General features: G+C 47.2%; 1 protein-coding gene across 1 annotated transcript in view; it reads right to left on the minus strand.

The window, feature by feature from the left end:
• caska (calcium/calmodulin-dependent serine protein kinase a) overlaps positions 1-15,180 on the minus strand; it is a 600,725-nt gene that overhangs the window by 286,442 nt on the left and 299,103 nt on the right. The gene's annotated exons all lie outside the window — the stretch shown is intronic.

The following is a 15,180-nucleotide window of genomic DNA, read 5'->3' on the forward strand; positions in this document are numbered from 1 at the left end:
TGAATAGTTTGTACAAAAATAAAACAGCTATTGACAAAAAGCTTATCTTTTGCGATTTTATTAGTACAAAACAGCTAAGGTGTTGGATTTGCAAATTTCATTGTTTCATTTCTTCAAAAATCTAAAAAGTCGATTTTTAATTCAATATTACTACAGCCAAATTAAAGAGTTAGAAGAATAGCCATATAAATCTTAAATTACAAAAGGATGACGTCTATATATTTAGTGGTACCACTCATTCCACCAGTTTCATTGCGTTTTATACATAAACTGTGAGTCAGTTAGCGTAGGAGCACACTTTGTGTAGAACTTCTTCAGTGGTGTTACCAAGGAATCCAGCATCATAAATTAGGATTCTTTCACCTATCCCTCTATTTCCATCTGTTGTGCTTCAGTGACGTCACTGAAAAGCTGACCCTATACACAATATCAGGTCTTGGGAACATAGAAATACAGAGACGAATCTATAGATATGCAAGAATTTCCCTTTATAATATGTGATTATGTAACATGCAAGTGAACATACAATTCAAAGGAATACATAAAAGGTAAGGCCCTAAAATGGCATTATTCTCAAGTATATTCAATATTTAATTAAAAGATTTAAAATACAAGCATGCGAGAACCTGTGAGGGCTTAGGCATGAAAACGACCATTCCTGAACCTCTTCTCCCATTACCTTTTTTCACATTCTCATTAAAAAAAAGCTGAAAAGCAGAGTGCTGGAGGTAAAGCCAACAATGCAGTATCATGTTTCTGAGCTGCTTACGTGGGCTTTGCAGCAAAACTTTTTTTTTTTTTTAAAAGAATTTTAAAAAAAATTACACATAGGCATATATTTTACAGACTAAGGCTGAAATACAGGGTCCTATCTTGGAATAGCCCTTTAATTTGAAAGAGCTCCCTGTTTGGATGATTTGGTAAAATACCTTAAATTTATATATAACAAGTACCAAAAAAAATTCTGTTGGCCACTATATAAGAAAAGGGAAGAAGCATCTCAGACAAAATATTTAACAAAGCAGAAGAATTTCACAATAAGGTACTGGTTCGGTTCCAACCATAAATTTGGACATCCTGCCCCGAATTGTACCACAGACATATTCATTACAAAAACTGAATGGATCAATACAAAAACTGAGATGTAGTGAGGGCTTAAATTTACCAAGACAGTTCAGAATTTTACAAATTATAACCATATGCATGAGGAGTGATTTGTAGCAATTAAACTAATACTATACTGTGGTACTTGTGCTGCTGGACTGGCTTTGTGAAAAACCAAGCTGCAGTAGTTTAAGGACCATTGAATTCTTTCAGCTTGATATACACTAACTATAATAGCTGAAAGAGCTCCATATATTGGAAATATATATAACCCACAATTTGTTGTCACTTCCACACCAAAGAATGTTGACCAATTTTAAAAAAAAAAAAAGTTGGATAATACTGTAAATTAATAAATTGGCTGCAGATTTCTTAGGTTATATTTTGTAAGCAAAAATGTACAAAATCTCTGAGATAACATGATGAACATTCAGTAAACAAGTTTCCAAATGGGTTTGTTGAGCTGCTTGTGGCATTAACTACACTTATCAGTTTCCTCAATCACAAATGCAAAAAATCCCAACAAAGTCATTACCAAACAGCTGTAACTTATGTCAACATGCAAAACATATCGGGGTGGAAATTTGGTCGCGCCTCAGTTGGGGCGGTGTGGTAAATTTTGCATCAGCAAATGGTTTACGTCTGCCGCCGCAAAATTCATTAGCTGGGCCTGGAGTCTGGAGCGGAGCGCTAAGGGAAGCGTTGCATGCCTCTTTTAGATCACTAGATCGACTGAGCAAGGGAAAATCCCGAGCCCAGGCCTTGGGGGGGTGGGGGGGAAACACACCTGAAAAAAAACACCCAAAACTTATGTATGCAACAAAGGTTCAAACTGAGTACTGTTTAACTAAGCACCTTGCTTCTGCTTTATTTAGGCCCAAAGTGCCTGACTCATAAAATGGATGGCCTTTTATACCAGAGTAGTACCATGTGCGTGCTGCTCAGTGGCCTCCAACAATGACACCATCTGGTGGCTACAAACAGCATGTACATACATGACAAAAACATTCCCAATACATAGCTCACGCCACTACATAAATCGCAAAACATTTTAAAAAAATCAATCACACTTAGCTCAGGTTGGCATTACTCACAGGCGGTCCCACCAGGGTGCACTACAGGTCGGGCGACAGCCAAAAATAGAGCCGGTGTCACAACCAGGGGCGTTGCACACCGGCTCGCCTCTCCTGGGCGGCACTGCTCCGCCCCCCCGTTGATACCGGCACCGAATGTCCCGGTAGGGCGCTGGAAGCTGGCTGCCCAGGCGCTAGTGCTTTCCGCCGCCATTGCCGCCCCTCTGGGGCGCAAAGGAGGACGGCGGAAGACCAAATTTCCACCCCATAGAATCATACAGCACAGACCATTCAGCCCATTGTGTCTACACTGACTCTTTGAAACAGGTCCCACTCCCCTACTAATTCCCCAAAACCCTATAAATGTCTCCTGTTCAAGTATACATCTAATTCTCTTTTGAAAGATATTATTAATCTGTTTCCATTACCTTTGCAGGCAGTGCATTCCAGATCATAGCAAGTCACTGCATAAAAAAAATGTCTCATTTCCCCAGTGGATATTTTGGCACTTATCTTATTACTGACCCTCCTGCCAGTGGAAACCATTTTTCCCTATTTACTTTATCATGCCTCTATTAAATCTCCCCTCAACCTTCTTTTCTCTGAGAATAATCTCAGTTTCTCTCGTCTCTCCACTGAAGTTCCTTATCCCTGGTACCATTCTGGTAAATTTTCTACTCCCTCTACAAGACCTTAACATCCTTCCAAAATGTGGTGCTCAGAATTGGGCACAATACTCTAACTGAGGCCTAACCTGTGGTTTGTAAAGGTTTACCATAACTTCCATAACTATATCGTCTCTTCATGTATAGCTGCCCCAAAACTTACAAGTAAAAATACATGAGGACAAAATATATGTAAACCTTTCCAATCTGTTTTCCTGGGATACAGGATGCCCATGAAGCAATTAGTAAGGCAAATGGCATGTTGGCCTTTATTGCTAGAGGGTTGGAATACAAGAGTAAGGAAATCTTGCTACAATTATACAGGGCTCTGGTGAGACCACAGTATTGCACACAGTAATTAAGGAAGGATATACTTGCCTTAGAGGTGGTGTAACAAAGATTCTCTAGATTGATTCTTGGGATGTGAGGGTTGTCCTATGAGGAGAGATTGAGTAGATTGGGCCTATATTGAAACATACATGATTCTGAGGATGACTGACAGGATAAATGCCGAGAGGTTGTTTCCCCTGACTGGAGAGTCTAAAAGTAGGGGGCATAGTCTCTGGATATGGGCCGACCTTTTAAGACTGAAATGGAGGAGTAATTTCTTCACTCAGAGGGTTGTGAATCTTTGAAATTCTCTGTCCCAAAGTGCTGTGGATGCTTAATTGTTGAGTATATTCAAGGCTGAGATAGATAGATGTTTGGACTCCAGAGGAATCAAGGGATATGGGGATAGGGCAGGAAAGTGGAGTTGAGTTTGAAGATCAGCCATGATCTTACTGAATGGCGGAGTGGGCTCGAGGGGATGTATGGTCTACTCCTGCTCCTAATTCTTATGAAAATGGATGATAAAGGTCTAGGTGCATTCTTCTGACTTTTTGAAGTTAGTAATGCCCATTTAGCTTTGTTCCCATCTCCAGGACATGTACATTTCTACTGCATTGTCATCATGGCAATCAGAAAACCAGACTACTGGGCTGCTAAAGTCCCAGAGGAACGTGGGCATGTAACCCAACAGAAATTTTGTGCAACCATGCTCTCTTCTTGACGACCAAAAATATCTAAATAATAATTATTTCGACTAATCAGTGACACCACTGTGAAAATTGGATAGTTTAAACTTTCAAGGTATGCTAGATATGTTTCTAATTTAAAAAAAATGTCCATTAACTTCCCAGTTACTGATGCAAGAAGTCTGCAGAGATATGGAAACACAAGTTATTTGGTACGATAATGATAACATAGTGTTGTGGGTATACAGAAAAAAAGATCAAAAAACATCTGTAGCAGAATATAGGTCATTTGAATGGAGTAAACTCAAAATCATGCATACTTGGGGACCGGAAGGCTGTTGAGTTCTGCAGAACTGTATTGCATTGCTTTCAGGAGTAGAAGGGGCAAGGGATGCAAGAAATAAATAGTATCAGAATTACTGGCAGGCCAGCAATTGCTAAATCAACTGATAAACAGATAACATTACTAGCGTGTGTGCAAGATAATATTTGTAAGTTTAAACAGCATTTTATTAACATGCAAAAAAGGTAAAATTATAGCAATGCCATATGAACATAATTTAGCCCATGAAGCTGGTCTCTTTCACAGATCACATGCATCTGTGTAACAATGGCTTTTTAAAATAATCTCCTTAGGGAAAGTTTTGCAAAGTTTTTCACTGGTCACCTAAGATAACGGAGCTGAACTCCAGAATACTGACCTAAACATACAACCTATATTTATCTTTCTCCACTTAGTTTGCAAAACTTAAACACTCCCATGGTTCTAGCAAATGAAGTGCAGACAAGCTGTCAAAATTCCTACCTTCAATAATTTAAGTGAAATTAGCAGACATAAATTAGTCTCCATGCTCCATAAATTGTTTGATCTTTATTTATATTTAACAACAATGTGCTATCCAATTTCAAAATAGGTATTTATTCAGTTTTTTATGGGTTTATTATTCTTTTTAAAGTATGTTTAGTTATAGGCGTGCAAGTCAGATTGTATTACAACCATGACAATGTTGCCCGCTCCCCTCATTTCCTCTGCAATTTTCTCCTGAAATTATTCACTACTTGCAGTGTTACAGGTGCCAGCTGTGCTCCAGTACTTTGCCCAAATGTCAATATTCATACATTGAGCCTCAACAGTGAGTAGCAGTAGGCTATTTAATCTTGGGAATCACAACAGTGAGCCTAATAGACAACACCACAGGTGGACTTTCAAAAGAGTTACCAGATAGCCATCAACTTGTACAATTTTCTCCTCCAGATGCATTGAAGCCAATTGGAATGCCCCAGCCACCACCAATGTTCCCGTGAAGATGCTCGGCCACGCGGCTGTCTCGAGGTTCTGTGCAAGCCATTTCCCGGCTTCTGAATGAGAGATTTTGCGCATATGCGAAATTTTGAATGGGATCACGCACCCCCCCCCCCCATTAAAATGAGGGCTAACATTGACCACCATCCTGACTGAAATCAGTTAATTTAGCAGAAACTAGGAATCAAGTCTGGAATCTTCCTGATCTGCATTGCTCAGTTATTCAGTGGATAAACCTGCTGAGTCACTGGGATAAATAAACAAGCAACATGTTTATACAACTTAATTTTCTTGTATCTCATTGTATTCTCAATTATATGTAACTTTACAACAGTATGGTTAATATCAAGGATATTGCTCCAGTTTGATTCAGTGCAAACCTGGCCTTGATCTTTGCACAGATTAAATTTCTCATCCTTTATTGTTGTCAACTTCTGAGAATTAGTTCTGGCTTGGGTAGTTTCCTTTTGTCACTGTGGTTATGGCCAAATATTTTTCCTATGCTCCCAAATCCTGCCAATTATGTTAGGCGATTTTAATAGCCGCCACACCAGGAGAGAGAGAGTCAGGTCAAAATTGAGTTGACTTTTTGGAGTGGGCCTTGCTCCATGACTTTCACCTCATCCATGACCCAAAGCAACAGGGCATTTTCATTCTACCAGCTGGAAGCAAGGCAACTCTTCTGACCTCACCTGGATAGGTAAGGTTGGAACCAAATGAGGGCAATCCCACTGAGCTTGACAGCAGAGGAGAGGCTTTGAAGGTGGATGGCATGGTCAAACGTGTCAGAGTGCTAGGAAAGTTAATGCACCACGATCATAGTCAGATAGAATTTGTTTTGTGCATGTGAGTAGAGCAGCTTTGGTGCTGTGGAAGGGGTGGAAACCTGATATACTTTGCAATTACAATGAGGGAGTACCATATTGTCTGCAGTATCATATTTTCGATAGAATGTTAAGCAATTCTCATAATCTAGGTGGATGTTAAAGATTCCATGACATTATCTGAAGATGCGCAGGAGCTCTCTTAGTTAACACTAAAAAAAAACTTAATCATACATATTTTGGGGGTTATTAAAGCTGATTTAATTCTTATATCTAAGGACGCATTTATCGATTAAGTCGTCCATGCACTTCCAACTCAAATTCATGAGAACGTTATCATGCAGAAGAATTGTAACTTTTGTCTAAAATACCACTTAATAAACCACATCCAGGGGAAAAGGAAACAGATGCAAATAGCAAAATGTACAACGTCAGCAGAACTACCACAGTGAAAAGGAAATCCACAAACATTAAATCTACTAGATGTGAAAGAGGAATAGATTTCAGTTAAGTTTCTCCAGATCAAGAAGCCTTTGAATACTGGATTCTTCAGTATTGAAAAATAAGTTTAATTGATTTGATAAGTAGCACCGTGTCGATTTATGCACAGCATCCAGACATCTTCACAGGTATGTGATGGACTTTATTAATGCAAATGCTTTGACCTGTAGAACTTACTTTGAAGATTCTCCATGAATTTACATGTTCCTTGGCTATTTACCACATGGAAACAAAAATATCCACTGCAGTTTAAAAAAAATGCAACATAAGCTTTAAAAAAATATATAACTTATGCTAAACAAATCAAATAGAAATGGTTGCGAATTAATGAATTTATAAGAAACAGCTGAACTTTCATTGGTATTTGGAAATGTGCAGGGATGTGGGGGAGGGGAAATTGAGAAGGATGCAGTTAATAATAATTGGCTGGGGAAACACCTTTTCCAATTACTCATACAGAACCTATGTAGCATTTGGTTTGGGAAATTCTGCCACATTTTAGAAAAACTAACATTTCACACTTGTGCAACAATGTGCAAAACACCAAAGTGAATCAAAATTAAGTTTAACAATTAGTATCAATAAAATTATAACATTGCATAGCAGCGAGGGTAGGGAATGTGTGTGTGTGTGTGTGTGGGAGGGGGGGGGGAAAGAAAGAGAAAGATAATCACTAGGCACCCGACCTATCCCTTCAAGAATTCTGCACTGGTAGAAGATTTGTACGTGATGTGATGTTAAACTTTTCTTCGGCAGATGATCCAAAATACTTCCTTATTCATTGCAACTTCATATATAGAGAACGAATTAATGTGCTTTAATTTAGTGCTTTTTATGCTATCCTGAATGGACAAGACAGGTCTTTGGTTTAAACAGTTCATCCAAAAGTTGGCATCTTCAACAATGCCGTGCCAGCTGAGATTATTTACTCAAATCTGGCAGTACAACTTGAACCCACAAGAGAACAGAGTGGTACCATCGAGCCAAATTATCAAATATAAATGACTGCCACAATGACCAGAAGCTGCGTAGATGCATTCTACGCATTAATCTGGAATCCGATATCGATGATGTTTCTGCTTTCACATCCCCCCTTCCCCAGCATTCCCCCCCCCCGCCCCACACAGAGCCCACTCATACCCAACTTTCCCCCCCCACCCCCACCCCCCCAGAGCCCGCTCCCTTCCTGGCTTTCCCCTCCCCCACGCTCCCTTCCTAGCTTTTTCCCCTCACTGAGTATGCTCCCATTCCCAACTTTTTTCCCCCTACACTCCTGAAAGCCCGCTCCCTTCCCGGCTTTTTTTCCCCTACAGTCCAGAATGCCTGTTCTCTTTTCCGGCTTTTATTCCTACAGTCCCGAAGGCCCGCTACCTTTACAGCGTTTTTCCCCCAGAGCCAGTGGGTCGCAAAGTGAACAACCAAAAAAAAACTTAAGACTGCACTTCAACTTCATTGGCAGCAGTCGCTGCCATATTAATATGTTCATGTGGTTCAGAAAAACAGATGGATTCTCTATGCAAGCTTAGTGCACAGTAGTGAATACTCATTATCCTGAGCCTACCAGGTTGAGACAAGTAATGTTCGGTGAAAGCATGCAGCCTACTCCACATAGCCGTTTTTGAGACCAACCCATCTTTTTTTGATCCAAGATGTTGAGTACAACTCAGTGGGTTGGATTTTCAGCTCTTTTGCGCCTCTGCTTGTGCCCCGGTAAATGCTGTTTTGGGGCGTTACGCCTGGTGTCCAACTTTTAGCGCCCAGCCAGTAAATTCGGCCCATGGTTTGTGGCGGCGTAAAAACTTTCACTGAGATCATGACGTCAATCATCCTGCAAGGCTCCGCTAGCACCCTGGATGCAAAATTCGGCCCTGATGTCCCATTTAACGTCAAAAACCAAGCATTCCCAGGGTGCAGCAGGAGGTATTGGCAGCATTTTTAAATGGAGGGATGAGGATCCTACATTGCAAGTCACATCGACTGCAATGGTTGTGCACATCACGCTGCGTAAAGCTTCGACTTTCAAACAGCACCTTTATCTGCCATTACAGTGTCCTTACAAGGCGAATGAGAAAAATTAATGGGGGCATTACTAGTTCACCAATGTGTCATGCTCCATGCTATTGCCAGGCAGCATCAAGCTGGAAGAAAACATCTCGGCCCACGGATGAGGAGAGGCTGAAGACATCTGGGGAGGAGGGCTTACCCCCCCACGGGTTTACATGCACCAACACTCATACCTCCAGCTCTCCGAGGAACAATTGTGAGAAGGCCGCGCTTCGAAAAGGAAGTGCTGACAGATATGCCATCTCCTACAGGCAGACCGATGCCTGGACCACTCTGGATACTCCCCTCAACAGGTATCCAAATTCATTGTGTTGTGCGCATGTTGCACAACTTGGCCATCATGAGGGGCCAGGTATTGCCAGTGGGGATTCACTTCAGGAGAAGGACGATGAAGAGGAGCCACACCATCCACGGGGGAGGCAGCATGGAGTTGCTGCCGGACAAAGAGTCGCACGTCACCAGCTCTCCTAAATGGAGGAAATTCAGGGATGGAGCTATTACTGGACTTGCTATGTGCCCCCCATAAAGGCACATTTCTGGTGAATGCTGGAATGATGCACAAGACACCAATGGCAAATGATAAATCATAAATCTTACTACAACAGTCACAAAATCTCCCCCCACCAAAATAAAATCATACAATATACAACGTTATGTTGCAGGGCACTAAACGGCAATCAAACTTTATTTTTAAGTGCCGCAATTTTTGGATTGGGCGCACATAGTCTGTTGTGTAATACCTGATTTAACGCCCCTGATCATGGATCCTCATTTTTTTACCAGAATTTCCCAGTCAATGGTGCAAACTTTTTTCAGGCGGTATCTTTAGTGTCCTGCTGCGATTAACGCCCAGATATCGGGAAAGCTGAAAATCTAGCCCAGTGTCTCAAACATTTTCTCATGGATTCCTAGATTCTCCCAGAGGGTTGTGAATCTGTGGAATTCTCTGCCCAAGGAAGCAGTTGACGCTAGCTCATTGAATGTATTCAAATCACAGCTCGATAGATTTTTAACCAATAAGGGAATTAAGGGTTATGGGGAGCGGGCGGGTAAGTGGAGCTGAGTCCATGGCCAGATCAGCCATGATCTTGTTGAATGGCGGAGCAGGCTCGAGGGGCTAGATGGCCTACTCTTGTTCCTAATTCTTATGTTCTTATGTTCTAATAACAAATGGTGTAACATTTTGCAGCAACATGGAATGGTGGGGTGTGGTTCATGTCTGCAATCCTCTCTTACTACTGAGCTCCTAATCTCAACTATACTGATCCACTGGAACTATCTTGCACCTGACAGCAGATTCAGGTGGTATAAACTGAGTAATCTAGAAAGATCATGAAAAATGGAGTGCAGAAAAATGATACAAAATACAGAGAAGATAATATTTAGTAATTTCACAGTCTTTAACTACAGCTTCCAGCATCACTGTGCGTGAGAGAATTGCTACTTAAAAACAAATATTTCCAGGCTAAGCAGTTAAGAGCATTCAGGAAAACTGGCCTTGATCCCCAAGCAACCAGGGGAGCTAGGAAAATCTAAACAAATACTCCATCTCATCCCAAAATAATCAGAATATAAATACTATATCGATTTCATATTAGGTTTTAACTTTCTTTGACTTGCTTTTATTAACAAAAATCTTATGCATCAGACATTATTTTCACCAATCGAGTTTCTTCTTTAAACAACAGATGGTTTAATGGGCATGAGAAATGAATACTATTTCAGCTGCAGTGAACAAAGTAGAAATGCACAAGTGGGAATCCATAAAAATAAGTCAGTTTTTGACTGTTCTGGGGCAGGGGCCGTGCCAGGAGCTGGGAGCACGTGGTCCAAACTGAGTGACAGTTGCACTGACCCAATGGTGGGCGATCAGTGCCAGCCCAGCCTCGCAACCAATCAGGGCAGGGGGAAAGCGATGGAGGAAACTTTAAAAGTTTGATTGACGCTGGGTCTGCTCCAATGGGGGGAGGGGGAGAGGAGGGAAGGGAGGGGCAGAGGAGGGAAGGGAGGGGCAGAGGAGGGAAGGGAGGGGGAGAGGAGGGAAGGGAGGGGGAGAGGAGGGAAGGGAGGGGGAGAGGAGGGAAGGGAGGGGGAGAGGAGGGAAGGGAGGGGGAGAGGAGGGAAGGGAGGGGGAGAGGAGGGAAGGGAGGGGGAGAGGAGGGAAGGGAGGGGGAGAGGAGGGAAGGGAGGGGGAGAGGAGGGAAGGGAGGGGGAGAGGAGGGAAGGGAGGGGGAGAGGAGGGAAGGGAGGGGGAGAGGAGGGAAGGGAGGGGGAGAGGGAGGGAAGGGAGGGGGAGAGGGAGGGAAGGGAGGGGGGAGAGGGAGGGAAGGGAGGGGGAGAGGGAGGGAAGGGAGGGGGAGAGGGAGGGAAGGGAGGGGGAGAGGGAGGGAAGGGAGGGGAGGGGGAGAGGGAGGGAAGGGAGGGGGAGAGGGAGGGAAGGGAGGGGGAGAGGCGGGGGAGGGGGAGAGGCGGGGGAGGGGGGGCGAGAGCGGGGGAGGGGGGGCGAGAGCGGGGGAGGGGGGGCGAGAGCGGGGGAGGGGGGGCGAGAGCGGGGGAGGGGGGGCGAGAGCGGGGGAGGGGGGGCGAGAGCGGGGGAGGGGGGGCGAGAGCGGGGGAGGGGGGGCGAGAGCGGGGGAGGGGGGGCGAGAGCGGGGGAGGGGGGGCGAGAGCGGGGGAGGGGGGGCGAGAGCGGGGGAGGGGGGGCGAGAGCGGGGGAGGGGGGGCGAGAGCGGGGGAGGGGGGGCGAGAGCGGGGGAGGGGGGCGAGAGCGGGGGAGGGGGGCGAGAGCGGGGGAGGGGGGCGAGAGCGGGGGAGGGGGGCGAGAGCGGGGGAGGGGGGCGAGAGCGGGGGAGGGGGGCGAGAGCGGGGGAGGGGGGGCGAGAGCGGGGGAGGGGGGGCGAGAGCGGGGGAGGGGGGGCGAGAGCGGGGGAGGGGGGCGAGAGCGGGGGAGGGGGGGCGAGAGCGGGGGAGGGGGGGCGAGAGCGGGGGAGGGGGGGCGAGAGCGGGGGAGGGGGGGCGAGAGCGGGGGAGGGGGGGCGAGAGCGGGGGAGGGGGGGCGAGAGCGGGGGAGGGGGGGCGAGAGCGGGGGAGGGGGGGCGAGAGCGGGGGAGGGGGGGCGAGAGCGGGGGAGGGGGGGCGAGAGCGGGGGAGGGGGGGCGAGAGCGGGGGAGGGGGGGCGAGAGCGGGGGAGGGGGGGCGAGAGCGGGGGAGGGGGGGCGAGAGCGGGGGAGGGGGGGCGAGAGCGGGGGAGGGGGGGCGAGAGCGGGGGAGGGGGGGCGAGAGCGGGGGAGGGGGGGCGAGAGCGGGGGAGGGGGGGCGAGAGCGGGGGAGGGGGGGCGAGAGCGGGGGAGGGGGGGCGAGAGCGGGGGAGGGGGGGCGAGAGCGGGGGAGGGGGGGCGAGAGCGGGGGAGGGGGGGCGAGAGCGGGGGAGGGGGGGCGAGAGCGGGGGAGGGGGGGCGAGAGCGGGGGAGGGGGGGCGAGAGCGGGGGAGGGGGGGCGAGAGCGGGGGAGGGGGGGCGAGAGCGGGGGAGGGGGGGCGAGAGCGGGGGAGGGGGGCGAGAGCGGGGGAGGGGGGGCGAGAGCGGGGGAGGGGGGCGAGAGCGGGGGAGGGGGGCGAGAGCGGGGGAGGGGGGCGAGAGCGGGGGAGGGGGGCGAGAGCGGGGGAGGGGGGCGAGAGCGGGGGAGGGGGGCGAGAGCGGGGGAGGGGGGCGAGAGCGGGGGAGGGGGGCGAGAGCGGGGGAGGGGGGCGAGAGCGGGGGAGGGGGGCGAGAGCGGGGGAGGGGGGCGAGAGCGGGGGAGGGGGGCGAGAGCGGGGGAGGGGGGCGAGAGCGGGGGAGGGGGGCGAGAGCGGGGGAGGGGGGCGAGAGCGGGGGAGGGGGGCGAGAGCGGGGGAGGGGGGCGAGAGCGGGGGAGGGGGGCGAGAGCGGGGGAGGGGGGGCGAGAGCGGGGGAGGGGGGACGAGAGCGGGGGAGGGGGGGCGAGAGCGGGGGAGGGGGGGCGAGAGCGGGGGAGGGGGGCGAGAGCGGGGGAGGGGGGCGAGAGCGGGGGAGGGGGGCGAGGGAGCAAGTGGGGGGCGAAAGGTGGCGGATAGGGAAGGAAAGCGAGAGGGGGAGGGAGGGAGTGAGTTGGAGGGAGAGAGGGGGAGGGTAGGAGAGGGAGAGCGGGGGGAGGAGGGTGGGAGAGGGAGAGTGGGAGGTTTGGAGGGAGAGAGTGAGAGTGGACATCAACATTGATTCTATAGACAAAGATGATAACAGTCTGAACAAGTAATGTTGCAATAAAGATACTAATTTGACCGCAAATGTTTTGCGGGTCTCTGCTAGTATTCATAATTGCTCTTGCCTGAAACCTTTTTCAATTGATTGTTGGTTCAATGGCCACCAAATATATAATAACTGGATGTAGTTTATTCCATTTATGTCGAGTGTTTTTGTTTTTGACGTCGTTACATTCCAATGTTTCCACTCTTCTGAGCTCCTCAGGCCAAAAATGTTCGACACCCACGCCTCCACTAATGGCTCTGACATTGGCTGCTAGGAGTTCTGAAGAGGCAGCATGGTAATGCCTTTCTTTGAGCTTTCATTTCCCCTTATGGAAAAGCACCTGTCTTCTACTCAAACGTTTACTGGATATTTAAGTTGTGCACTCGCCATTAATCTGTAGTGGTGCTCTTGCTGCCATGTCATGGAAGTTATACCCAGTTTACTGCAGAAGTTAAATAAGGGCCAGTATTCTTAGAAGAACATTTATTAATGTAAATGCACAAATTATATCATACTTAGGTGCAGAGAGGAAATAGATCTAAAAAAAGGTTCACAACTACATCCTAAATCTAGTCGACTCAACCAGTTTTAGTATTTCATGGTTGGAAGCTCTGAATTAATATTCAGGAACAAGGAGGATCAGACACAGCCAAAATGATGCAAGCATTTACTTTAGAAATTATAGGGGGAAAGGAAATATTCATGTTCATGGTTCCTACCCAACCCAGAATCTTGGATCCCAGAGAAAATGTGTTTCTGTACCAATAAATAACATTTATTTATTTTTCCGGAGACTTAATTTTTTTAAATTGTTCAAGTGTACAAGGGAGAATCTGCATCTGGAGTACCTTCTGTAGAATGTATTTCGATTAAGTTGTTTATAGCAGCATCATAATCCAGAACTAAAAATAGATGTGGGTATAAAATTGTCAGCAAAGAGCTCACTTAAGTGCGATGAGATATAACTATGACTAAGACAATTATAATACAGTAGAAGTAAATTTTACACAAATATGGCCTGTGGCTGGGTTGTTAAGAGTATAATTAGAGGGGTATACTGAATTAGTTAATAACTTAATAAATATCATGGCAGGGCAGCTCAGTCCTGTGGAATACACATCCTGTGCCATGTGGGAAGTTCTAGACGCTTCTCGTGGCTTGGATGAGCACGTGGGCATCAGTTAGAGCAGCTTGAGCTCTGGGTTTTGGAACTTGAGGAACTTTGGTGGCTGGCATCACTTCAGTGCATTTACAAGGCTGAGAACTTCGTGAATAGCACGTTTCAGGAGGTGGTCACGCTGCAGCTTAAGAGTGTGCAGGCAGAGAGGGAACGGGTGACCTCCAGACAGACAAGGAGGACCAGGCAGGTAGGGCAGGAGTCCACTGAGTGCATCTCGCTCGTTAACCGGTTTTCAGTTCTGGATACTGGTAAAGGTGATGGTTCCTCTGGGGAGTGCAGCCAGAGCCAAGTTCATGGCACCATGGGTGGCTGAGAGGAAGAAAAGTGGAAGAGTAATAGTGGTAGGGGATTCGCTGGTTAGGGGAGCAGACAGGCGTTCTGTGGCTGCAGACGTGACTCCAAGATGGTATGTTGCCTCCCTGATGCTAGTGTCACTGAACGGCTGCAAGACATTTTGAGGCGGGAGGGTGAAGAGCCAGAGGTCGTAGTTCATATTGGCACCAATGACATCGGTAGAAAGAGGGATGAGGTTCTGCAGGCAGATTTTAGGGAAATTGGAAATAGATTAAAAAGCAGGACCTCAAAAGGTAGTAATTGCCGGATTACCCCCGGTGCCACATGCTAGTGAGTGCAAAAATAGGAGGATAGAGCAGATGAATGCATGGCTGGAGAGATGGTGCAGATGAGAGGGCATTCGATTCCCGAGGCATTGGGACAGTTTCTGGCAGTGGTGGGACCTATACAAGCCAGACGGGTTGCACCTCAACAGGGCCGGGACCAATATCCTCGCCCCGGGGTGGGGTTGCTAGTGCTGTTAGGGAGGGTTTAAACCAGCTTGGCAGGAGGATGAGAACCTGAGAGTAGATTCAGAAGGGTGAGAAGAAAAACTAGAAATGAAAGGCAGAAAATTAGTAAGCGAATTTAGAAGGCAGAGAAAACAAAGGCTAGAAAATAGACAACAAGGGAGTTTGGTAGTGCTAAATGGTATATACTTCAATGCAAGGAGTCTAGGGAATAAGGTAGATGAGCTGAGGGCACCTGAGAGTATGATATTATAGCGATTACTGAGACATGGCTGAAAGGGCAGCTCAACATTCCTGGTTACAGGGTTTTCAGACAAGATAGAGAGGGGGATTAAAAAAAGGAGGGGTGGTCACAATACTGATTAAAGAAACAATTGCAGCTGAG

This window comes from Pristiophorus japonicus, chromosome 11 (assembly GCF_044704955.1).
Source record: "Pristiophorus japonicus isolate sPriJap1 chromosome 11, sPriJap1.hap1, whole genome shotgun sequence".
Classification (NCBI taxonomy): domain Eukaryota; kingdom Metazoa; phylum Chordata; class Chondrichthyes; family Pristiophoridae; genus Pristiophorus; species Pristiophorus japonicus.